Source organism: Eptesicus fuscus, chromosome 16 (assembly GCF_027574615.1).
Source record: "Eptesicus fuscus isolate TK198812 chromosome 16, DD_ASM_mEF_20220401, whole genome shotgun sequence".
Taxonomy (NCBI): Eukaryota; Metazoa; Chordata; class Mammalia; order Chiroptera; family Vespertilionidae; genus Eptesicus; species Eptesicus fuscus.
In genome coordinates, this window is record NC_072488.1 from 5,255,001 (window position 1) to 5,278,677 (window position 23,677).

General features: G+C 52.5%; 1 protein-coding gene and 1 pseudogene across 4 annotated transcripts in view; one reads left to right on the top strand and one right to left on the bottom strand.

Annotated features, from left to right (window-relative positions):
• Positions 1–23,677, bottom strand: part of CYRIA (CYFIP related Rac1 interactor A) — an 86,303-nt gene that overhangs the window by 36,575 nt on the left and 26,051 nt on the right. The window contains exons 2-3 of one of the 4 annotated variants that reach the window (XM_054728144.1): positions 10,004–10,044; positions 8,210–8,359 (exon numbers count right to left, since the gene is read on the bottom strand). The gene's annotated coding sequence lies outside the window, so the exon portion shown is untranslated. Of the gene's footprint in view, positions 1–8,209; positions 8,363–10,003; positions 10,045–23,677 lie in introns of all 4 variants that reach the window. The other 3 variants (XM_054728145.1, XM_054728146.1, XM_054728148.1) reach the window with 3 other exon arrangements.
• Positions 11,049–23,677, top strand: part of LOC103283171 (tigger transposable element-derived protein 1-like) — a 30,751-nt pseudogene continuing 18,122 nt past the window's right edge.

Sequence of the window (23,677 nt, forward strand, 5' to 3'; positions counted from 1 at the left end):
ATAATTGTCACCTGACTCACATATCCATATCCAAATGACCATTTTACTTCTAATAGACATTTCAAACTGAACACATTCAAAATTAAAGTTTTGGTTTCTCCCCCTGAAATCTGTCCCTTCCCAAGGCTTTCCCAGCTGAGTCAATGGCAATTATGACCATTCCATGTTTCCAGATGCTCGGTCCAAAAATATTGGTGTTATTCTCAACTCCTTTGTTTTTCTCATACACCACATCCAAGCTAACAAATTCCACCAGCTCTACTTTTTAGGGTATGTCTTAAATTCAATCATTTCACACCCTCTACCGTCAGTGCCCTAGAACAGTGGTCGGCAAACTGCAGCTCGCGAGCCACATGCGGCTCTTTGGCCCCTTGAGTGTGGCTCTTCCACAAAATACCACGTGCGGGCGCGCACGTACAGTGCGATTGAAACTTCATGGCCCATGCGCAGAAGTCGGTTTTTGGCTCTCAAGAGAAATTTCAATCGTTGTACTGTTGATATTTGGCTCTGTTGACTAATGAGTTTGCCGACCACTGCCCTAGGACAAGCTACCAGCCATCACCAGCTCCTGCCCTGCGTATCACACTTGCCTTCTAAACAGATCTCCTCGCTCTAACCACGCCCAACCACGCAGTCAGTTGCTGTGTGGCAGCTACAGTGATCATGTCACACCCCTGCGTAACTCCCTTCAATGACCTCCTGTTCCACTCGGAGTGAAATACAAGGTCCTTGTCATAATCAGCAAGGCCAGGGTGATGCCCTCCCAAGGTAGTTCACCCCCAACATCTCTCCCTCCTTCATTGTACTAGTCACTGCTTCTGGCCGCCTCGCTTTTTCTTTCTTGAACTTATCACACATGTTTCTGCCACAGGATCTTTGCATTTGCTGGTTCTTCTGCCTGAAATGTTTCCCCCCCAATATATCTTCTGGCGGGACCAGCTTCCTGTTGGCATTTGAACCTGCTTCAAGGTAGTTCTCTGCCGGGCAAGCTTCCATCCCCCACCATCCTGGGGCCCGGACGCCTGTCCCAGTCCTGCCTCCTGCCTCTCTTGCCATCACCCCGTGAGTCCTCTCACAAGGCCTGTCCACATTCCTGCCACTCCTGCTGGGAGGAGAGCACTCCAGGTTCGGAACTAGGACTTACTTAGGCTTGATTCCAAAACAGGCCACTCAGGGGATGTGTTTCTGAGTAAACAGAAAAAAAATAAAAAAAAAATGAGTGAAGTGAAGGAGACCAGGCCAAAGCCTATGTTCAAGAACCTCTTGTCTGAGTTCCAGCCGATTAATTAGAAAGAGAGGAAGAAGGAAGGAAGGAAGGAGGATGGGTGGGCACGAAAAGGGAAAAGAGAGAGAGAGAGAGGAGAAGGAATGAAAGAAACGAGAGAAGGAAGGAAAAAATCCCAAGATGACTTCCCTCACTCCCCTGCTTCAAAAAATCCTCATTACCAGATAATCCTGGAATTTTAGGTGCTTCCCACAAACTATCTCAATTAATTCTCACAATAACTCTCAAAAGCAGGTAAGTCGTTTGGTTGTAAGAGTTACTAAAATGATATAGCTAAAAGAGCTTTTCTTTGGGCAAATTCAAGAGCTTGCAGTTAAGTAGTTTCTCCACTAGGGGGAGATACCATCTCATGTTAAAAACGGCAGGCCCCTGTGTGGGTGGGTACTGAGTATGAAAACAGAAGTTTGTGAAAAGCAGAGGATCAATTTCAGCATCCTGAATATTTTCTAAATGTTATTTCTCTTAGTTGTAAAAATTGTTCATACCCACAGCTGTAGCACCCAATGCAGTAACTCAGTTCCTATTCAAGATCGTTTCATAGGATTCATTATAAGCAAAGGAGCAGTGACATTTGGGAATGAAAGATGAATAGGTTCAACCATTTGGCTTAGGAATTGTCACCCCCTTCCCCCACTCCCGGCCCCTTCCGCTAATTTCTTAAATCACGTTTTCCACCGAGGGAAACATCTGTCTTGTGGCTGAATCTTCTTGACTCCAGTTGCAAAGATTTCTTTTTTAAAGGCTAAAATCCTACTCCAAACTTATCAAAATGAGTTCTTATCACTCACTTTGGAGAAACTTTCACTTCCAGTTATATTGTGAAACTGGAAATTACTCTGGACATGCAAATTAAGACAGTGGGAAAGCCTCCATTCGGGTCTGTCCCCCAGCCTGGGGCTGAGAGACCCACAGGGGCAGAGGGACGTGCCTTGCACGGAGGTGCTCCCACAGGAAGCTGTCGATACACAGAGAAGGCAGCGAAGTCACGGCGGGACTTCCCTGTTTGGATTCATCCACCCGGACCACAATGGAACCAAACAAACAAACTCACCAAGTTTATCTCCCAATTTATGTTGAAGCCCAGCCCTGTTCTTGATGACTAAACCATGTGTTGTCCTGATTTCAACTTGACCCTGCGGCCCGGGTTCCCAGGCTGGTGTCTGCGGCCACAAATGACTAACTTTGGAAGCTCTGCCCTTCACTCGCTGTCGGGTCCGCAGCCCTCACAGGCAGATCAAATATTGTTTAGGCTACTTCTTAGTTCCACGGGAAGAGAGCAAATCGTTATTCAAACTCCAGGCCCGCCCCCCCCCCCGCCCCCACCACCCCCGCCTCAGTTCATACCATCTGAGAACCCGGCTAAACAAACGATCCCGGGTCGTTGGGTGCCCAGTGGAGTGTGGGAAACACGCTGGGGGGACAGTGGAGATGCCGGCTCACCTTTCAAGGGCTAGTCTGACCTTGGCCGGAAGTTTTGAGAACCACCGCACTAGACTAAGCATTAAAGTTTCAATGTCAAATTCCCTTTCCATCCTGTCTCTATAACCAGAAGGTTGTTTTAGGACCGGTTGGTTTAGGATGAAGAAAATCAGGAGTTCCCTTGTCCTGGCTTAATATGCATTTTGTTTTAGGAGGGAGCTCATTCACTGGATAGCACAAAGGAAAGTTCATAAAGCAACCGGGAGTACGGAGCCCCCACTGTGGGCCAGGTCTGTGCTGAGTGCCTTCCGTACATGTTCCCGCCCTGGAGCCCGGGGTTATGTGGCTATAAAGTCTTCCCTCTCTCCACTTCCAGCACTGCCTCCCACTTTCCTGGCCTCGGTTTAAGTACCCAAAAAAAGGATCAGACAGAAGCTAGACCAGATCCTCTCGTAGAACCCTCTAAACAGTGAGCTTTTGTGAAATTTCTGAGGCCAAACTCTCTCTACAAGTCTTTGCTAAAATAGAAAACCCAGGTGTTTAAATGCAATACTTGCTTACTTAAACAATCAACCCATTGTATGCAGCTAGGACTAATGTCACCCTCTAATGTATTGTCCATGATTGACCAGACAGCTAGCGTCTCTCATCTCTGGGGACCAATGCCAGTAGCTTCTATTTTGGTGGGACCAGCAGCTCAGCAGCCTGGGGCTGTCCTGGGTGTGGCCTGGTGGGTGTGGCCTGGCAGGTGTGGCCTGGCAGGTGTGGCCTGGCGGGTGGGTAGGCACTCGGGGCAAGTCTCTAGCCTCCACTCTGGTTGGCATGGTGACGCGGAGCCAGCCTTCACTTGATCCCCCCTTCCCTTTCACTCTATTATCTCTCTGTGAGATCTTGCCCCAGAAGGACAGAGAGATCCTGAGGGCCAGGCTGATGTCAGGGGAGAACAAGCAAGTCTTTGTGGGCCTTCAAGAAGCTGAGGCCAGGCCAGGCTCCCAGGCAGCACACAGAGGGGCCTGTGCTCACTCACTGGCCGGGAGCAGCCCTGTCCTGACGTGGGGCCTCCATGTCCGTGTCCCGGGCCCTCTTCCTCCCCCGACACCAGAGCTGGGCCAAGTGGAGGGATCTGCACCTCGTGCCCGCAGGCATTTCACACCAAAAAGTCTTAACACACAGCTAACCTGCACCAAAACCGAAACACCGCTGTCTAGCAGGTCCTCTCTTTCGGGATGATGATGGATTTCTCCTCCTTTACTCTTGGTCCCCTTTATCCTCTTCTGCTCATTCACATCTCCAAGGGGTCAGAGAAGAGCTCAACTCAAATTAGTTAATTTAGCTATTTTTTAGTCCCTGTTGGGAACAAAGTGGGAACATGAGGGGGTGGCTGCCTTTTAAAAGGCAGAGTTGAGGCATTATCTGTGCACGACAATCACTCTGGCTACTTCCTCCCCACCAGCATCACAGAGAACTGAGTGCTCGCCCTTGTTTGTAGAATGCTGTTCAGTACTAGGAGCATCTCTCTCCCAGATGCCAACTCCTATTCATCCTTCAATGCCCAGCTCATCGGCCCCTCCCGGAAGCCGTCCCTGACTTCCCTGGGCAGAGAGCGTGCTCCTTCGCTGCAACCACATCGCTCTGTTCAGGCCAAAACTCTTGCTCACTGTCTGCCCCTGTGAGTTTGGCTCCTTCCGCGCCGCCTCCTCCCCAAGCTAATGCACTCCCTGAGGGGCTGCCCATGTTTGATGTGTCTTGATGTTCCAAGGCCTCACACAGTGTCTGGCCTGAGGTAGGTACTCGGGTATTCTCTGCTTAAGGAATCCATTCATTTCTAAAGAGAACACTCTGATTTCGGTGTTCAGCAGGGAGAGGGGTAAGAGATGGATAGTACCCATCCATTTTCCCACCAGGAGAAAGCACATCAGGACCTACATTCCATGGTTCCTACTAGAACAGCACGGCCTTTTGTCAGCCACGCTCTCCCATCAGAAACAAGGCTCGTGCTCCAACCATCCCCCAGCAACTTAGTACCAAGACTGCCCGTGAAGCCCTGTCCACGGTGAACATTCATGGCGGCACTCGGTGCTGGACGTGCCCCAATGGACATCCCATTCAGCTCGTCTGGATTAACCTCCTTTCCAGCCGAGGAAACCGTGGTCTTATAACATTAGAAGGAACGGGTGTAACATAAGCCCTTGAAGGAACTGGGGCTCAAAGAAAATTAGACCCTTCGCTTCATAAAACTCCAACCTTAGCCGCCCATCAATCTTTGCTTCAAGAACGGTTCACGGCGTCGAGCTGTCCCCAGGACATACTCAACCCTCTTGGCCTGACATTCAAGGTTCCAGCTTCTCACTCCGCATGAGTCCCACCCATGTCTCTCAGAGTCGCCTCACGTCACATTCCACAGCTACAGTGAATAGCTGCGCACACAGGGCCTCCCAGGGGCAGCCTTGCGTATGCCTCCCCTCTGCCCACATGCCCCACCCTGAAGGGTCCCACCCTCCCTGCTGTTCACTTGCCTGATGAGCCCTCAAGTCTAGGACTGAGTGGAGGTAGCGTGTCTCTAGGCAGCTTCCCGGGTTCTACACCTCAGTGTGGGTCGGGGATGCCTCCTCTGGGCTCCCGCACACCCACTCGTACAGAACGCTGGCAAGTGTGTGTTGTCTAGTCACTCGTAGGCCTCCCAATAACACCACAAACAACTGGAGGGCAGGGGCTAAATCTAATCACCCTGACCCCTGGTGTCTAGCACTGGTGCTGGCATGCAATAGGCACTTGAATATTTGCTGAGTGAACTGATCTGCCCTCTCCCCTGAAGCCAAGACTTGGCAGTGGTCTAGGTGAACGAATTCCAAGAGAATTGGTAGCAGTGACCAGTGGGAGGTTCCAATGGAAAATTCCTACTCTGGCAAATCTGTCTCACAATGACCAAGTCAGGACAGCTGCTCACTTCAACCCGATTTACCCATGCGACTTCCCCACGCAGCTTTGTACGAGCGCCAGGCCACGGGCCCCTTGCGTGGCACCCAGTCTCATTCATCTCCAGAGTCTCAGTAACTAAAACTCTGTGAGAAAAGCACATCCACCCTTATTTCTACTGGGGATGCTTTAGGGATGGGGCCTTGGAGATGCCGCCCTCTCTCACTTGGCTCAGGTCCTCCTCAGATAACGCCAGACCAGGGCGGCTTCCCTGTGCCTTAGGGAAGAGGAATGCCCGTTCTCCCAGCTTCCCAGCCCTCTGGCGTGAATAGACTTACTTTCTTACCGCACTTAATACTGCCTGAGATCATGTATGTATGCCTGCTTCCCTGTTGACAAGCCCTTCGTCTGACTGGAATGCACGCTCCAGGAGATGGGAACATGGTTTTGTTCCACGCTGTACCCCGAACACCAAGGATACCTGCCGAGTAGCCCGTGCCCCATAAACGTTTGTGGAATGCACGGATGGCTGCATGGATGCATGCCCCACAGAGCTGACAGACGCGGGAGAAAGCCCATGTCATGGCCCTGGAGGAACACAGTCTTGAAGCGAACTCCTGCTGAGCACCAGGCCAGGAGGCCTGCCCCCAGATGAACCGATGCCAGCTGCCAGGATATCCCCCTGAGACTCTGCTGGTCTAAAAGAAAAGGGGCTTCGGGGAGGGAGTTAGTTTTCACCTAACACCTTGAGTGACAAAGGATGGGTCAAGAGGCTGGGAGAGGAGCGGGCCCTGACGTTGCGTATAACAGAGAAAGCCTTCCCCATGGCGGGGCTGCAAGGGCACTCCGGCCAGAGCCGAGGCGAGGGAAGGCTGCTGTTGAGGACAAGCTCTGAAATCAAAAGCCTGGTAACAGCTTCTCTCTTCTGTAACTGCTTGGGACTTACGGTGTGCGCGCAAGGCCTGCCCGCGGGTGCGCTAATTGCTGGTGTCACTGTGCCGTCCTCCCTCCGAAAGTGCTCCTTCTTCTTCTAGACACCTTGAGGCTCCTTGAAAACGAAAACCAAAGCCCAAGGCGCAAATGGAACCCCATGGAGGAGAAAAGCGATATTTGAACAGTTCGAAGTAAGGCTGGACGGGGAGAGAAGCTGACCTTTTTTGAGGTCTAATATAAGAAAGAAACAAAGCTAACACATTATGTCCTTTGACTGTCGCCATAAGTCTACGAATTAGACTGCACTGCACTGTCCCGTCCCGCAGATGGGGAAACAGAAGGTTGGGGATTTAAAACGATCTGGGCCAAACCAGTCAGCTCATAAATAGCAGAACTGAAATTCGAAGTCACGTCTGCCTCATTCCGAAACTGAGTGAGGCTCTCTCTCAGGGAGCCCCATGAGGAAGAGGAACCGCAGAAAGAAAAGGGAGCACCCGGTATACCTCGTTCCCCAGCGAATGAGACTCTGGCGTGAGGAGGAGTGTGGGATAAAAGGACGCTGGGGCCGCAGGATTGGAAAATACCTTAGAAATCACCTGGTCTCACCTTCCATACTGTGCTCAGCTTTAGGAGATGCTCTGGTTTCGATTTTTAAGGAAACTCAAGATAGCTAGATGAAAAAGACGACCTTTAGGAGGGAGGATGGCAGAAGGCGACACCAGCCAGAAGTGAGGGGTGACAGGCGTGGGGCCAGCCCGGTGTATCGGCATCTCCTGAGTGATTCCTGACCCTGTAGGTGGGTCCCTGGGCCAGCTTAGAGGAGCTGTGTTAACATAGCAGAGTCCAGGCGCGGGACGCTCAGTAGGTCTTTGGTCATCGGGAAGGAATGTCAGCTCATGTCAGGTCCAAGTTCAAGGAAGAAGTTCAAGCAGATGTGACCCTCTCTTTGTAGATAAGAAGAAAAGTGTCCATAACTGATCGGGAGGAGGTGAGAGAGGAGGGAGGTAACAGAGAGCCAAGGTGTTGGCGGTGAGGGAAGAGGGCGAGGGAATGGTGACCTGCGGCTCATGCACCGTGTTGCTCTCGGATGACAAGTTCATGAACTGAATTTGTCTCTAAAACTGTTTCAGCGAGCAAGATGCCAGGCCGACCTCTGCCAAGACCTAAATTCCCCCCAGGTTGGCGACTGAAGGACTTCTCCCCCTGCTTGGCTGGACGGGCAGAAAGGAACCCCGATGTGCTTGATCCAAAGTGGATTCTGCAAGAACAAAGCAACCCAAACCAGCTGGGATACTCTCCCCTCCTGCACACAGTTCAAAACCACACAAACACTCAAACGTCTCAAGATAGCTTCCCCCGCGGAAAGCATTTATGGAACCTGGGGACCTTCAACCACGTCAACATCGCAGCTACCGTGAAATGCACGTCAATTCTTAATGAGGTCCTTGATGTTTTTCTTTTTTATTTTTTCTTGTACATGCACGTGGGGTTAGGAGGCACGGCTTCCAATCAGAGATGACACATCTGGTGACATGACCCTCCTGTACGTACCCTCTAGGCGCGCAGATCACCCATCCCCCCCAGAAACCACTGGGCATCGCTGCGCAGCCTGCCTCCCCACCCTCCCCCCCTGCCCCCCCGGAAGCTGTGTCTCACCTGGAGAGGGCTCTTGGGAGTCGGTTCACCAGTCCAGGCTGATGGGACGGACCAGCGGAGCAGCCCTCGGCCACCACGAGTCTGGCTCCCGGGTCAGGGCTGCGGCCCCCTTGAGTCCGGTGGTTTCTCTGTCCTTAAGTGAGTGGTAATCTGCTAAAAGGAATGCAAGTCATGTTACTGAGAGGCCATTTCCTGTGCTCCTCTAATAACAATACTTTTTTTTTTTAAGGAGAGCAGAGAGTCCCCGAATCTCAGATTCCCAGGTTGAGAGGAATCCGCGGTAACCCTGCTTCATGCTTTCGTTTCGTGGTTGAGAAGGCGGGGGTTCAGAGAAGCCTCGCTCGGGGTTCGGCGACTTGGACGAGGAACCCCGAGGAGCGCGTGTCTTGGACTCTCTGGCCTTTGGAATTTTTTAAAAAGCAGCCGCATGGTCCGGCTGACTCCTCAAACAACTGGTCATTGACCCTGAATGCAAAGCGTTTTTTTTTCTCCTTTTTTTTTAAACGGATTTTCAAAAAGGGAGGTGGCGCGTTTTCCAGATCGCTGTCTGTGTTGTTTTGCAGTTTTAGGAGCTAAATCAGTAAAACAGTCCCCGTCAGGCACGTGGTCGGTGGCTCTCCCTGTTTCCCTTAGACAAATATTGTGATGGCACAGCGTGCCCAGGAGCCCAGGGTGGGCAGGCTTTGTTGTCCAGGGATGGGCATGTGAGCACCAGCCAGTAGGTCTCTCAGTGGGTCTCTCTCTGTCTCTCCCTCTCTCTCTCTCTGTCTCTGTCTCTCTCTCTCTCTCTCTCTCTTGCTCTCGCTCTCGATCTCACTTTCCCTGTTTCAGGAAGACAGCAACAGACATGGACTCTCCCCCATGGCATCACTGATGAGGTGATTTTTCTGGCTGCTGTACTTCCGAAGAGCCATTTCCCTGAGCAGAAAACCAAAACCAAACCAGGGAGCTTGCATTTGTTAAGCAAATACTATCTGCCAGGAGCACCTGTATTTCCCTAATTTCTCCTCACAGATGTATTTCCCCAATTTCTCCTCATGAATACCATCGACTTCATTTTCCCAAAGGTCAGGGAGCTAGAAAGATCCGCAGCACCACAAAGAGAATCATTAATAAACTCCTGTCTCACTCCACACCTAGGCTGTGTCCATCGACACTTGGCTGTATTTACTCGGCCAAAACCCTGGGAGTTGTGCAGTGTTTTAGTTCGAACGCAGGAGGGTACAATTTGGAAGCTGTAAACTGCTGCGAGGGCATGAAGAATTAGTCTTAGGAAATTCTCTTTCAGACAGAGCTCTGGGGCCCCGGCTTCCTGCCTGCTCCCCGCCGGGGCTCACGTGCCTGGAGGGGCTGGGCCCTCTGGCTCGGGCTCTGAGCAGCAGACAGAGGGCTGGTAGGTCAGGAAATCATGATTATCAACGCACTCTGCTTGTTCCTGTTCTCAGGCTACAGGACAGGGCTGAGAGATGGGGTTGGGGTGGAGAAAGAGGAAGAAAAAACAGGAAGTGGGGGCGGAGGAAATGATAGAGAAAACACAGCAAGTCTGAAAAGTCCTTGGCCTGATGAGAAAGTGATTCTGAGCCGGCGTCCATGGGGCTGGCTCTGCGTTTGGGGAAAGCGGGCCATGGTGGCAGCGGGGAGAGACTGGGGTTGGTGCCCATGACATCTCCAGCCCAGGGCACGGCCCGAGAAGACGGCGCCCTGGCACAGGCACTGTCTCCCACAAGCACTTGGTGCCGACAAAGAACAGAACCAATTCCCAAAGAAGAATCCCGGTAAGGCCGCGTCCCTCACCTCTTGGCTGTGGCTGAGAGCCCAGGTGCGCCCACAAGGACCTGGAAACGAGAGAGAGGAGCCATTGAGGTGAGGGGTCTCAGGGGTGTCATTCTCCCCCACCCCCCGCCACTCTCCTTCTCGAATGCTCTCTAATGTATAACCTGCTCTCAGTGTTCATGATTGGGACTGGGTCCACCTGCCGGGGCCCAGCCACAGCCCCACTTTCTTCTACCACAAAGCTAAGCAGGCCAGGCCGGAGGAAGGCGAGTCGCCTCTGGACCTGCCTCTACGCACCCCCAGTCTCCTCCTGTCCATGGTGTCCACTTCACTTGCTTATAGACTCTTACAGAAGTCCCCCACTGCCAATGGGCATGGTAAGCAGAACAACCACGCAAATAGGCAGGCCCGATGATCGCTAGTCACGCAAATAGGCCCGATGATCGCTAATCACGCAAATAGACAGGCCCGATGATCGCTAGTCACGCAAATAGGCAAGCCCGATGATCGCTAGTCACGCAAATAGGCAAGCCCGATGATCGCTAATCACGCAAATAGACAGGCCCGATGATCGCTAGTCACGCAAATAGGCAAGCCCGATGATCTTTAGGCCCGATGATCGCTAGTCACCCAGATAGACAGGCCCGATGATTGCTAGTCACACAAATAGACAAGCCCGATGATCGCTAGTCACGCAAATAGACAGGCCCAATGATCACTAGTCACGCAAATAGGCAAGCCCGATGATCGCTAGTCACGCAGATAGACAAGCCCGATGATCTCTAGTCATGCAGATAGACAGGCCCGATGATCGCTAGTCACGCAGATAGACAGGCCCGATGATCGCTAGTCACGCAGATAGACAGGCCCGATGATCGCTAGTCACGCAGATAGACAGGCCCGATGATCGCTAGTCACGCAGATAGACAGGCCCGATGATCGCTAGTCACGCAGATAGGCAAGCCCGATGATCGGTAACCATGCTGCAACGCAAATACTGATGAGTGGAGACTTAGAGCCTCCTGATGGCACCAGGAGGGCGGGGGCACCGGCCCCGGAGGCCACCATGCAGCACTCCCTCTGCAAGCAGTGGCAGCAGCGAGCAAAGGAAAGGTGAGGCACAGGAGGGCAGACCATGGGGAGAAATCAGGAATAACAGGCAGAGGAAGGAGGCAAGGCTCCAGGTGGGGACATGGAGAGGTGCTGAGCCCACAGGACCAGGAATTTGTCCCCAGTCCCCTTGGGTGGCAGTGCCCCCAATTCCTTCCCACCTGCCCCCACCCTTCAACACTCCCTGCTCCCCCAACCCCCCCCCCCCCCCACGGGAGTCAACCAGCACCAGTCAGTGACATCTGTCCCTGGTTTGCACACAGCATGGCTTGGTGGTGGGAGGGAGGAGGGAGGAGGAGGCTAGGCTGGGGAGGGCACAGGGAGGGTCGAGATGACAGTCCTTGGGTGAGTAGAAGGGCTGGTGCCTTGGGAATCCATCCCTGTGTCAGAGGGGAACGGACCCACTGGACAGGTGGGTGACCATGATGTTGTCGAAAGTCCCACCTCAAACACTGCACACGCTCCCAGGTTGCACATGCTCCCAGGTCACACACGCTCCCAGGTCACACACTCTCCCAGGTCACACACGCTCCCAGGTCACACACTCTCACAGGTCGCACACACTCTCACAGGTCACACACACGCTCCCAGGTCGCACACACTCTCACAGGTCACACACACACTCTCAGGTCGCACACCCTCCCAGGTCGCACACACTCTCCCAGGTCGCACACACACTCCCCTGTCGCACACACTCACAGCGACACCAGCTCTGGTTTCAGCCTCATGAAGACCTGGAGCAGGACAGCACAGAAATCACCTCTCACCACTTCAGAGGCGGGAGATTAAAGCCCCAATAATAACAGTCACGGAGTAATAATAATAATAATAATGACGATGATGCCATCTGTGGCAGCCTATTATGTGTCAGGAAACAGGTCCTTAGTAATTACACCCACTCTGTGACGGCCGTGTCATTACTCCTCATTTGTAGCTGAGCTACACTAAGTAATTACCCGGTCTGAAAGCCAGCAGGTATGATACAGGAGCTGCTGTACGTTCTGTGGTCTGTGTGACATTTTGTCCCATGATGTCACCGCCTGTGCTGTGACATAGTGACATGCCTTACCCGTGACCGTGCAGTGGTGCCGACCCACAGCCGGCTTCTGCGCTGTCGGCAACACGGGTGCAGGTTTTTGCCTGAGTGCATTATCCCCATGGCATCTGCACGCGGGTAGGTACCAGTCGCATACAATGCGGGCGACCATGGGATTCACCATCTAAACTGAGTGCTTGTGGGAGTGGAAAGCAAACCATTAAGGCCACCGGGACAACAGGCATGAGCCGGGACGGTGGCAGGCACCCAGGACATGAGGGCACCCTGATGTCACCCACAGCCCCGAGGGCCAGTTATGCTTGTGCTGTTTGTCGGGAGAGAACTGTCCTGGCAATCCCCGGCTTTCCCATCCACACACACATTCCTTTGCAACCGTCCACGCCCCTTTGCTCACGGAAGGTCTTCGCCATCTGCTGGGCCGGTAGGCTTTGCACATAAAACAGGCCGATGCCACAGAGTATGAAGCATCGTGCTACGATGGGAGAAGCAAGGGTGTGACCAGCTTCACTTATGTTTTAATATAATTTTTATTCATTTCAGAGAGGGAGGGAGAGAGAGAGAGAGAAACATCAATGATGAGAGAGAATCATTGATCGGCTGCCTCTTGCACGCCCCACAGTGGGGATCGAGCCTGCAACCTGGGCATGTGTCCTGACCGGGCATCGAACCGTGACCACCTGGTTCATAGGTCAATGCTCAACCACTGAGTCACACCGGCTGGGCAATACTGTATTTCAAAAGGCTCGGTGGCTCCCCTACCTAAGGCAGCTGGAGACTACAGGCCACCGACAGGACACAAGACCCTGTTTCCTCAAGGGGCAGATGCTGCTGGGACAGGCCTGGCCTTTCTCCACCGCCAGTAGGCACTGACCCTGCCGGAGGGTACGGAGTGGGACCTCTGGACGGGCATCTCCCCTTTCAGCCAGGGAGGATGGAGGCAGCACGTAAAGCCCATTTTTGTTTTGCTTGTTCCCTCAGCATCTGCCTTCTTAGGAATCTCTGCCCAAGGAGAGGAAGAATCTGCCTTCTTAGGAATCTCTGCCCAAGGAGAGGAAGAATCTGCCTTCTTAGGAATCTCTGCCCAAGGAGAGGAAGAATCTGCCTTCTTTTCAAACCAGGGACCCATCCTGACTCACACTCTCCCATCAGTTCAGGTAAAGTAAATGCTAACAAGAAAGTGTAGGCCTCCGTCCATTGCTGAAGAGACCCTGGCATTTATTGAATCACAGAGCATGACAGGACGTCTAGGCCACAGGTTCCTGACAGCTCTGCCGAGGCTCAGGGCCTGAAGGCCCAGGGGCGCCTGGAGGGGGCCCTCCTCCCGCAGCCACGCAGACAGATAAGCCAGGCTCCTTATCTGTTCTGTGTAGGAGCTTCTACAAGTGGTCACACTTGTAAGTAGGTAAGACCCTTTTTCCAAATTAGGTCACGTCCACAGGCCGTGGTGGTTAGGGCATGGACTCACCTTGGGGGGTGGGGTGCCATTCAACCCACTACCTCTATTAGTATCATGATAACGACTAATATCATTTCCAATATTACTCAGGAGACACCTCCATCCTAGAGAAGGGAAGGGACTTGTTTAATGCCACTCAGCACGCAGGTGGAGAAGCCAGGACTGGGACGCAGGTCTCCCCACCGTGTCAGCGTGCTGGGAACCCACTCAGGGTCTTCCATGTCAGCGTGCTGGGAGCCCACGGTGGGAACCCTGTCCTGGGAGCGGCCTAGCGACCTGACGGGGGCCGACCAGAGCGGCCTGGGCTCGGCGATCCAAGACTGTCAGGGGTCAAGGAGCGGGTGACGGTGGTGGCACCGAAGAATGCCACTCTTCCTCACTGGGCACTGCCTATGCCCAGGCCCTGTGCCGCCTGTCACATTACTGTCTCCCTCAGCCCTCACATCGGTCCTGCTGGAAATGAGGGCACGCCCACTAGCCACATCTCACAGATAAGCAGCTGGAGAGTGACTCAGAGAGGCCGGGGGTCCAGCCCACGGTTAACAGCACACGCTTATAAGAGTTGGTCGTGAAGCACGCAACTGAACCCAAGTTCAATCTCACGGCGCTCACTCCAACCCCTGCGCTCCACAGCCATGGAGGGTCCGTCCATCACGCCAGATGGGGCGTCTGACCCAGGGCAGGAGGGCAGTGGCCAGTGGCAGGACCAGAGCCCGGGTCTCAGCTCCGAAGCTCACCCTGGCTCCATTTCCCAGAGCTGTGGTTTAACGTCGGGTCTGACCTCTGTCCCACCTACACAGCCAAGAAGGTGAGCGCCCCCATGTGCGTGGCCAGGGACTCGGGTCAAACTGGCCGTGGGATTGGGGAAACCCCACCCAGTCTTCCATCTGAGCAGATGGGCCCGGCCCGAGGCCTTCTTTCTGTCTCGGGCAGGATTTCGGTGTTGGTGACATCAGGCCCTCCTCTGGGCTGGGAGCAGGGACACGTGAGAAATCAAATGAGATGCGTCTCCTCCTCCCTCTGACAGCCCCGAGCATCAGGGCGATGACATCGCAGTCAGCCTGGGGCCTTCCGTGCTCGCTCCCCTCCTCCCAGGGCGGCGACTTCAGGGGTGTCGCTGACTTCAGGGGTGTCGCTGTAACAACTCGACAGGCTGGAGTCTGAGGCATCGGCGGCCACGCTGCCTCGTCTCCTCCAGGCACGCAGCAATCAGACAGAGAGGAAGACGGACAAATTGCCGGTTATACAAACAGTCGTGGGGATGGAGAGGGCAGCTCAGGGAATAGGCAATAACGTGGCAATCACTACGGAAGGTGTTGGATGGGTACCAGCCTCATCGGGGGGGTCACTTTGTAATGCCTACGAATGTCTAATCGCTATGTTGTACACCTGAAGCGAATATCATATTGTATGTTAACTGTAATTGAAAAATAAATTTAAAAAAACATTAAAGTCAGAAATGAACACGGTTCCGGCTGCAGAGGCCCTGCGGGACCACAAGCCAGGACGACGGCTTGTGGGAACAGGAAGGCTCCACAGGGAGGCGAGGAGACCTGGGTCTGCCCCCAGCGTGGCCTCGGCTGGGCAATGTGACCTGTCGTCCCTCATTTCTTCTCTCTGATCACCAGATGCAAAGTCTGTCCAACGCTGACCTTACAATGAAGGATATGGCCCAGCAGGCCGCTGTGGGCTACTTTGAAGACCCAGTGAGCTTTCTCCTTTAACGTGCCGTAGCTCTTGAGGGTCATGTTTCATCTCTGCCGGTGGATGGAAAGTTTCCCGAGAGGAGGGGAATGTCTTACTTATCCAGAGCCCCGCACACATGATGAGTGTGGAGGGTGGGATCTGTAAAATCCGGCTTCCTGGAAGGCAGTGAGCGGCTCAGTGTGCCGGGGAGGGCGGAGGAGGTGGTGAGAGGCTGGGCCTGAGGCTGCCTGGGATGCCCTCCGGTAGCTAGTGTATCAAGTGCTCCTGTCAGTATTAGTGGGAGGATGGGCTGTGGAAAGAGCCTGGGGCCTCAAGACCAATGCCTCTTTGAGCCCTGGCTACCCCATTTCTATAATGGGAGCAAGAGCTCCACGTCAGGGTCCTTAGGGTTACCCCAATGTTAAACGTGGCCAGTGCAGTACTTGGTACCTATCTGAACTTCAGCAAATACAACGGCCCCTAAAAAAAATGCTGAGCAGCACGGATAGAAAGCACTGACCTGGACTGTCAGGGTAGATGATGGCTGTGGAAGTTCAAGGTCAGTGCTGCCCAGGAATAGGAAACTAAGAAATGGGGGCCTGGCCGGACTGCACTGGGCACAATCCGAGGGCCAGTCTGGCTGCAGCCATTTGTTGCCCAAGTTCCCGCCGACGCTGGTGTGCTCCAGGGATCTGCAAACACTGGCAGCACCCATGTACCCAAACCAGGCGGGTCTCCCATGGCAACACCACCCAAGAGCCACAAACCACCTCGAGCTCCCCGCAGCCCCTGGCCCACAGTGCCACCGACAAGGGCCACCTCTGGGTGGCTTACCTTGGGTGTTCTTCTATGAAGACCCACTTGCCCCCTAAGGCTGGCGGATGGCAGAACACTGCGGCTTGAAAAGCAGGCAATCTGGGCTCCTGTTTCAGCTTTGACCTCAAGCATTCTTTTTTTTTTTAATTTTTATTGATTGATTGATTTGAGAGAGAGAGAGAGTGAGAGAGAGCGCTTTGTTGTTCCACTTATTTATGCATTCATTGGTTGATTTTTGCATGTGTTCTGACCGGAGATCAAACCCGAAACCTTGTATTGGGATGACGCCCTAACCCAGTGGTCGGCAAACTCATTAGTCAACAGAGCCAAATATCAACAGTACAACGATTAAAATTCCTTTTGAGAGCCAAATTTTTTAAACTTAAACTTCTTCTAACGCCACTTCTTCAAAATAGACTCGCCCAGGCCGTGGTATTTTGTGGAAGAGCCACACTCAAGGGGCCAAAGAGCCGCATGTGGCTCGCGAACCGCAGTTTGCCGACCACTGCCATAACCGATTGAGCTCCCCGGCCAGGGCCTGCTTTGACTTCACATCTCTCTAAGACACTGGGCAAGTCACTCCCTGCCAATGAAGTGGACTTTGGAACTTGGGACCTCAGTGTCTGGAACAGCCTTTCAACAAAGTGGACTGTAAGAGCTTCACCCACGAGAGACACTGCCCTTTGAGAAAGCCATTTGCTACAAAACCCCATTTAAAGGAACCTGTCCTGCAGAATGCCCCCATTGTGATCTAACAGGAACATGCTCAAGTCCACGGGTAGCTGGTTCCTAGTTCCCACCCCACCGATTCTTGGCTGTGCAATCTTTCGTGAGTTGCTTGACTCCTCTGAGCCTGTTTTCTCCTGTGAGCCTCAGAGGCAATGGTATCTGCTTTACTTCCCAGAAAGCACCGATCTCATTTTACTCAAACCTACGAGGCTGGCCATCCTTCCCTTCCGTCAACGGATCCAGACACACGTTCACCAGGCAGACGTGGGAGAAAACGGGGGATTTCCATTACTCTTAGTAAGGGGAGCGATTCGGGGATGACGCGAGGAGGAATGATTGAGAAGGTACCTGCGACAGCTGGCAGCCGGCTTATCCCTATCTACTCTGCTGAGGACGGTCCGCTGGCCCAGGCAGCAAACCCTGGAGACTGCATTGAAATAATAGCACAGCTGCTCCCGGTCCAGGGTCCCTGCTGCCCGGCAAATCCCCAGGCACATGATCAGCATTCAGGCCTGTTCAGCCTCAAGACTCCAAAGCGATTCTGCCTTCCCCAGCTCAGGGCTGTAGGGGGTGCATCACACACCCTCACCTGGTCCCAAGCATGGGAAAAAGAAAGGAGGGAGCTCTGGACAGGAAAATGCTGGGGATAAGCTCCCCACAGAAATCAACTACAGAAAATGTACTTTCCCTGTGAGAACCACCGCTGTCTAACAAAATCCATATTCTTAGGTTTAGCGTTCAAGTCCATACGAGTTGAGAACCATCCTTCATATAAGCTCTCGATTTAAGCCCCATATGGCTTGCTGCAGCTTTGTGTTTTCTTGCCCTGATATGCACACAGACTTAGAGCTCCACACACCTCCATTCTTTCTGTCACCATCAAGGCCAGCAGCAGCCTCACCTTCTCCATGAAGCCTTCTCTGATATGCTGACATTCCCCTTCACACTGACCTCTCCTTCTCTCAACTCTCATAGCACTTTCTATCTGCGCTGCTCAGCATTCAGCAGCCATGGGGCACCTCATCACTTTTGGACTGGACTGTTGCACCAGCCTCCTAACTGGTTTCATCCGGCCTGCACCCTGGCCAGTGCTCTGCAGAAACTATTTCCTAAAGCATAACTCTGATGATGCATCGAGTCTTCCCTGCTGCTCAAAACCTTTCAGGCACTTCCCACCACCTCCGGGAACAAATCCAAACACCACAGCATGCTCCCACCCCTCCTCTGGGGCTACCCACATCCAGTCACACCAAACTACTCCCCGAGATTATGTAATGAGGTAGCACCAACAGTGGGAGGAGGAACCAGGTCTCCTGATAACCACAGTCCCGGGCTCTCCCAGGTCGGATGCTGGACCATGGAGAAGATGACTAGAAGCATATGGCACGGAACCATGGCCAAGGTCAAAAACACAAGACCAGCTAGGTCCTTAGGCTTGATGAGTTTTCCATATGATGACAACCAGCAAATCCACAAACAAGCAAATGCAAGAGCAGGCATCAGAAGCTCAGACATAAGAGTGCATTTGCTCTTTCCATCGACAGTGAGAAGATTACTTGTCCTTTCATACGTGTGTGGACACTGAGGCTTATATCTGGACTGAAACTCCAGCCAAGACCCTTCTCCTGCACTCTATCTAGCACAGTATATCCAACAGCCCCCTGGCCCTCACTATCTTGTACCTCCAAGCACTACACACTCAACATATCTGGGGCTGAGCAACAGCCCTCGGTTCCTGCCCAGGGGTTCATGCTGTCCAGGAGATATTACTGATGAGCTCTCTAGGGATTCTGCTCTGTCCTCCTGCTAGAAAGATTATAGAAAGAAATGTTTATTCAACAAAAAAGGGAGAGAGAACATTTCATTCTAACAGCTCTATCCTTATTCAAACAAATGATCAAAAACCCTTACCAGGCTAAAGCACCCCCATCACACTCCACACTAATAAATGTGTGTGATTATGAGAGAAGGAGGACAGATGGAAGGACAAGGACCAGAGGAAGCAAGATGAATATCTGAGCCAAGTACTCCTGGATCCAGGTGACACCAGCTTACCAGAGCCAATTATACATACATCCTCCCTAACTTCAGCTTCAATGAGGTCTGATAAGTAGAAACCAGCCATGGTGGGAGTATTTACACCATGAAATTGGCAAACATCCCTCATCAGGTGTGTTTTGTCTTTGTTTTTCCCAGGGAATCAGTTCTGTAAAATGTATCAGCCCACCACTAAATGGATCCAGGAGAAGGACACTGGGTTGGGAAGACAGGAGATTTAAATTGTAGCTACAGCTCTGCCTCCAACTCACTGTTTGATGGGCAAGTTTCTTCTCTTTCTGGTCCTCAATTATCTTATAAAAAGGGAGCAAAAATCCTGGCTTTCTTTACACATAACTATATGAACTAAGAGAGAGTAGAGAAGGGCCTTTGGGTCCATGTAAAGTCGTGAGGGCGTATTTGCCAATGTCTGCAGACATGTTGAGTTGCCACAACTGAATTGTTGGTGCCGCTGGCACCCAGGGATACTGAGATCATCATACAATGTGTGAGATGGTCCCCACAATGAAGACGGAATTGCCCTAGATGTCTGTGGTGCCAAGGTTGAGAAGCCTGATCTAAAGATATTCAACACAGCGGCTGATTCAAGTTCCCTGAACATATCCACGTCCAGGAGAAAACGGAAGGGAACTGGTCAGTTGTCAGGAACCCTAGAGGCCAGTGGCAGAACATTGTGGGGATCCCTGCAGGTGACGATGCAAGCAAGAGTAAGTCAGGTCCTGTCCTACATGGTGCCGGGCACACAGTAGGTGCTCAGTCATGGTTTTGGGGAAAAGCAAACGGGTTCAGTTGAAACCATACTGTGCTCAGGCTACCAGGCCCACACTCCATGGGGTGCACATTCCCCCAGGCCCCAGATGACAACAAGTAGAAGAATCTGACAAGTATAATCTCACCTCCTCTGCGAGGAACATGGGAAAAGTGGTGTGAGGTTCCCACCCCAGAGACGCCACTTAGGCAGATAATCACCAGCCGGGCCAGCACAGTGGCGGTGGTCAGAGGAGCGATTTTATTTAAGGCACTTTCTAATATGAGTTGAAATATCTTGAAAGGTGAGGCTTTCAAACCCTCCTCTGGGGAGGCAGTTGTGAAAAACACACAGCAGGCAGCCCTGCTTCTGACACATTTAGAAACCACTTTTTTTTTTTTTTTTGTAGAAAATCCTTTTATCCCTCATACCACTTGGGGCTGAAAATACATTTAGCACACACCACCCTGAGCGGAAACAGCATTGGGTAAGAAACACCCTGGGCCTTGTAGCCAACACGGGGAAGGTATCAGAATCGGACTAGGCTGACACAGTTCAGACACAAGGGGGAAAGCCGCCACATGGAACACACAGACTGGCCCTGGGGGCCTGGAGTCAGTGGGGCTGTGAGGGAAGCTTAACCACAGCCTCTCCCCAGAGTCTCCTGCAGAGATCCCAACACCCCCATCCTCGAGCTGGGAGTGGCAGATTTCTCAAGGAGTGGAGGACAGAACAGAGGACCTCCCTGGAGTCTCCCAGAAGATCTGAATCTCCCCCTAAACCATCTGACTCACAAAGACCTTTAATTAAAAGCCCGAGGGCTCAGAGCTCATTCTAGACCTGCAGGACCCTGTGGCTTCCCAGGCGCCGGCCCTGGGAGCAGAACAGTGAGCTGGTTTGCCCTTCCTGGTCTATGAATGACAGCTCACTCAACTCTAAATCAGATGCACAGAAGCCAGAGCTGGAAGCCACCGGAGCAACCCAGTGCCCCACCCCTTCACTCTGGGGATGAGGGGCTGGGGCCCAGGGGAGGAGGCGGGATGCCCCCAGGGCTGCTCTGAGTTCCTCACTGACTCCCAGTCAAATGCAAATGTTGCACACAGGCCCTGAGAACTTGCTCAGGTCTCTAAGCACTCAGCCCTGGATGGTTACAATCCAGGTAGGACCTGGGCCCCCGAGCAGGGAAGCAAGACAGATCCAGAGAAACATTTCAAAGCAAAGTCCTCATCAGAACCCGCTCTGTCCGTGCTGAGCTTCGCCCCTTCCATCCCCCTTCACCTCTCACTCACTCCTGTATCCAGGACCCTGAAACATGGGTCTTATCGAGCCCATGATGGAGAGAGGGGAGCCCAGGCAAAGAAAAGTAAAGAAATGGCCCAAGGCTAATCAGCTAATGAATTTACTTGGTTCTGATGCTTGTGCCTTAAACCAATTCTTTTTTTTTTTAATTTAAAGTTATACAATCCAAAACAACAATGTGATAACTCCTTCAGTCATGGCAAAATTATTTTGTTATTTTATTAATAATTTCCTGATTTATTAGATTGCAAGCTTGGCTTTTTTCATCCTGTTAATGGCCAACATTTCTAAATATGCTCTAGATGCCCAAATAACCTCTCATTGTTAGCAAATAGCTTTACATAACCTCTCTCTCATTTTACTGATCTGGACACAAAGGCTGAGAGTGTTTAGGTGGATTTCCTGAGATCACACAGCCCGTCAATAGCAGAACTGGGATTCTCAGGTAGGTCTATCTGACTCTTGAATTTTGTGTTCCTTCAACCCTAATGACCTGCGTGTCCCCCGTTGATGGGCTGACTCAGGGCTAGGTCAGACACCACAGACTTGGGAGACCCACCTCCTTCTTAAATGTGTCCACTGGGCGCAGGGCCCAGGGCCTGGGTCGGTGGAGGCAATGAATGGGCAGCGACTGCGACTTCATGTGGAGCCTGAATGCAGCCACACACCTGAGAGACAGGCAGGACAGTCACCAAACTCTACCTGGTGGGCGGGGCCCTTGGGTGAATCCAGGGGGGCAGCAAGGAGGAGGAAGGGTCCACAGAGGCCCACCCTGCACCCTATCAGTACCGCCTGTGTTTTTTCTGCTTCGCAGATGAAGATTCTGAGATCGAAGTGTGGCTCCTCACTCATGTTTGCTGGTGGCTCGTGAGCTCGCAGAAAATGTAACTACATAAAACAGCAATGAAAATACAGATGCTCCTTGACTTACGATGGGGTCGCATCCCGATAAACCCACGGTACCTTGAAAATATCGTAAGTCAAAAATAGATTTCGTACACCCAACCTCCCAAGCATGATAGCTCAGCCTCGCCTGCCTTCAATGCGTCTGGGACACTTACACTAGCCCACACAAAGCTCGTTCTACAATAAAATGTTGGCTACCTCATGGAATTGATTAGGCATGTTGCTTCTGCACCATCGTAATGGAAAACTGGTCATTCGAGCCATCGCGAGGCAGGGACCGCCTGCACAGGGTGGCCGCTGCTGTCGTGGAAACAGGCTGATGTGGAATCACCAGTAATGGGCACCTACCCTCACCCGGTTGGTGGGAACGGTGGATAAAGGCTTCGTGGAAAGGTCACTCACTGCCTGAGCTGAGACTCGAGTCCACATGGGACGTGGGGGGCAATCAGGGCCCTGCGGATGCGAGTGGGCAAGGGGGCACATGCAGAGGCCACAGGCAAAGAGGACAGACAGGAGTGAGGAAGCTCTGGAATGGGAACTACGTGGAGTTGGGTATGGCTGGATGTGAGAAAAAGAGGGGCAGGGCAGCTCGGAGAGAAGCCTGGACCAGCCTGGGAGGCGGGGCTGAACCAAAGCTCGGGGCCGGCCAAGACTCATGGAGGACCGGACACGCCTAATGGGGTCTCCATCACAGGGTTTTACCTTTTACTATTTGACCATGACCGAGTGGTGTTTTGTATCATATTCATACACATCTCGCTCTGGTGGTAGGACCTCAGTCAAGTTACTTCTCTGCCCTGGCCTTAATTATTTTATCTCTAAGATGGGGAAAACACCATGTCCCCTCCATATCCCAAAAGCATGATAAGAATACAGTGAGAAGGGGAATAAAAGGATTCTTAGCGATTTAAAAACAAAGAGAAACTATGTGGAGAATTACCCATGACTTCCCTCAGGCCTATAGAGCATAGGGCAGTTGAAACACCTCCAACCAGAAGCATAAATGGGGAGGGGGAGGGGAGGAGATCAGGGCGCAGGGAGCTGAGACTCTCTCTGCTCCTGTCGGGAGGGCCCCGCCCAGTGCTGAGCCTGCGCCTGCACCTGGGACCGCTTGTCCTGGGAGCCCATGTTCTGGGCGAATTTTCAGATCCAGGCAACAGCTGTGAAGTGGCAAAAAGCAACCACCCAAAGCGCACCTTTCCAAGTACCCAGTTAATGTTTCCCATTTCCGAGGGAAGCATCATCTCCACAAAGCCCTTCCCGAATCCCAGCGAAGGCAGAGGTGGCTAAGTGCACCTGCTATTCGGGTGAAATGACACTGTCTTTGCCCTGGCGGCGGGCACAGGAACGCACCGGGCTGATTCGATCCCCCCCCTCCATCAGCCCAGCTCTGTGGATGTCTGCCTCCTGCTGGAAGCAGGCAGGACAAAGCTCCCCAGGCAGACTGCCCGCCCCGCCCTAGTACCTGGGGTGCAGGCCAGCGTGGGGGAGAAAAGCTCCCTTCAGAGGGACCCTTTCCAACCCTTGCACAATTGCCTTTATTAGCAGCAAGCCTCCTCCTGCGTTTTATAAAAACGCTCCCTCTCCATCTCAGGAAGAATGCAAGGACAGAAGTTGCTGCCACTAGCGGGGGGTGGGGGGTGGGAGGGGAGTGATGTCTGTAAAATTTAAACCATGGGGCATTTGTCCAAGACTCCTGGGTAATGATGTCTCTTGATATATAATTCATGGCCGCCTTACAGCTTGGCCTACTTTGACACAGAGATCATATATTTTGGAGACGACAGGAAGGGGGAGGAGAAAATCGCTTTTAAATGGATCTTCTGTATT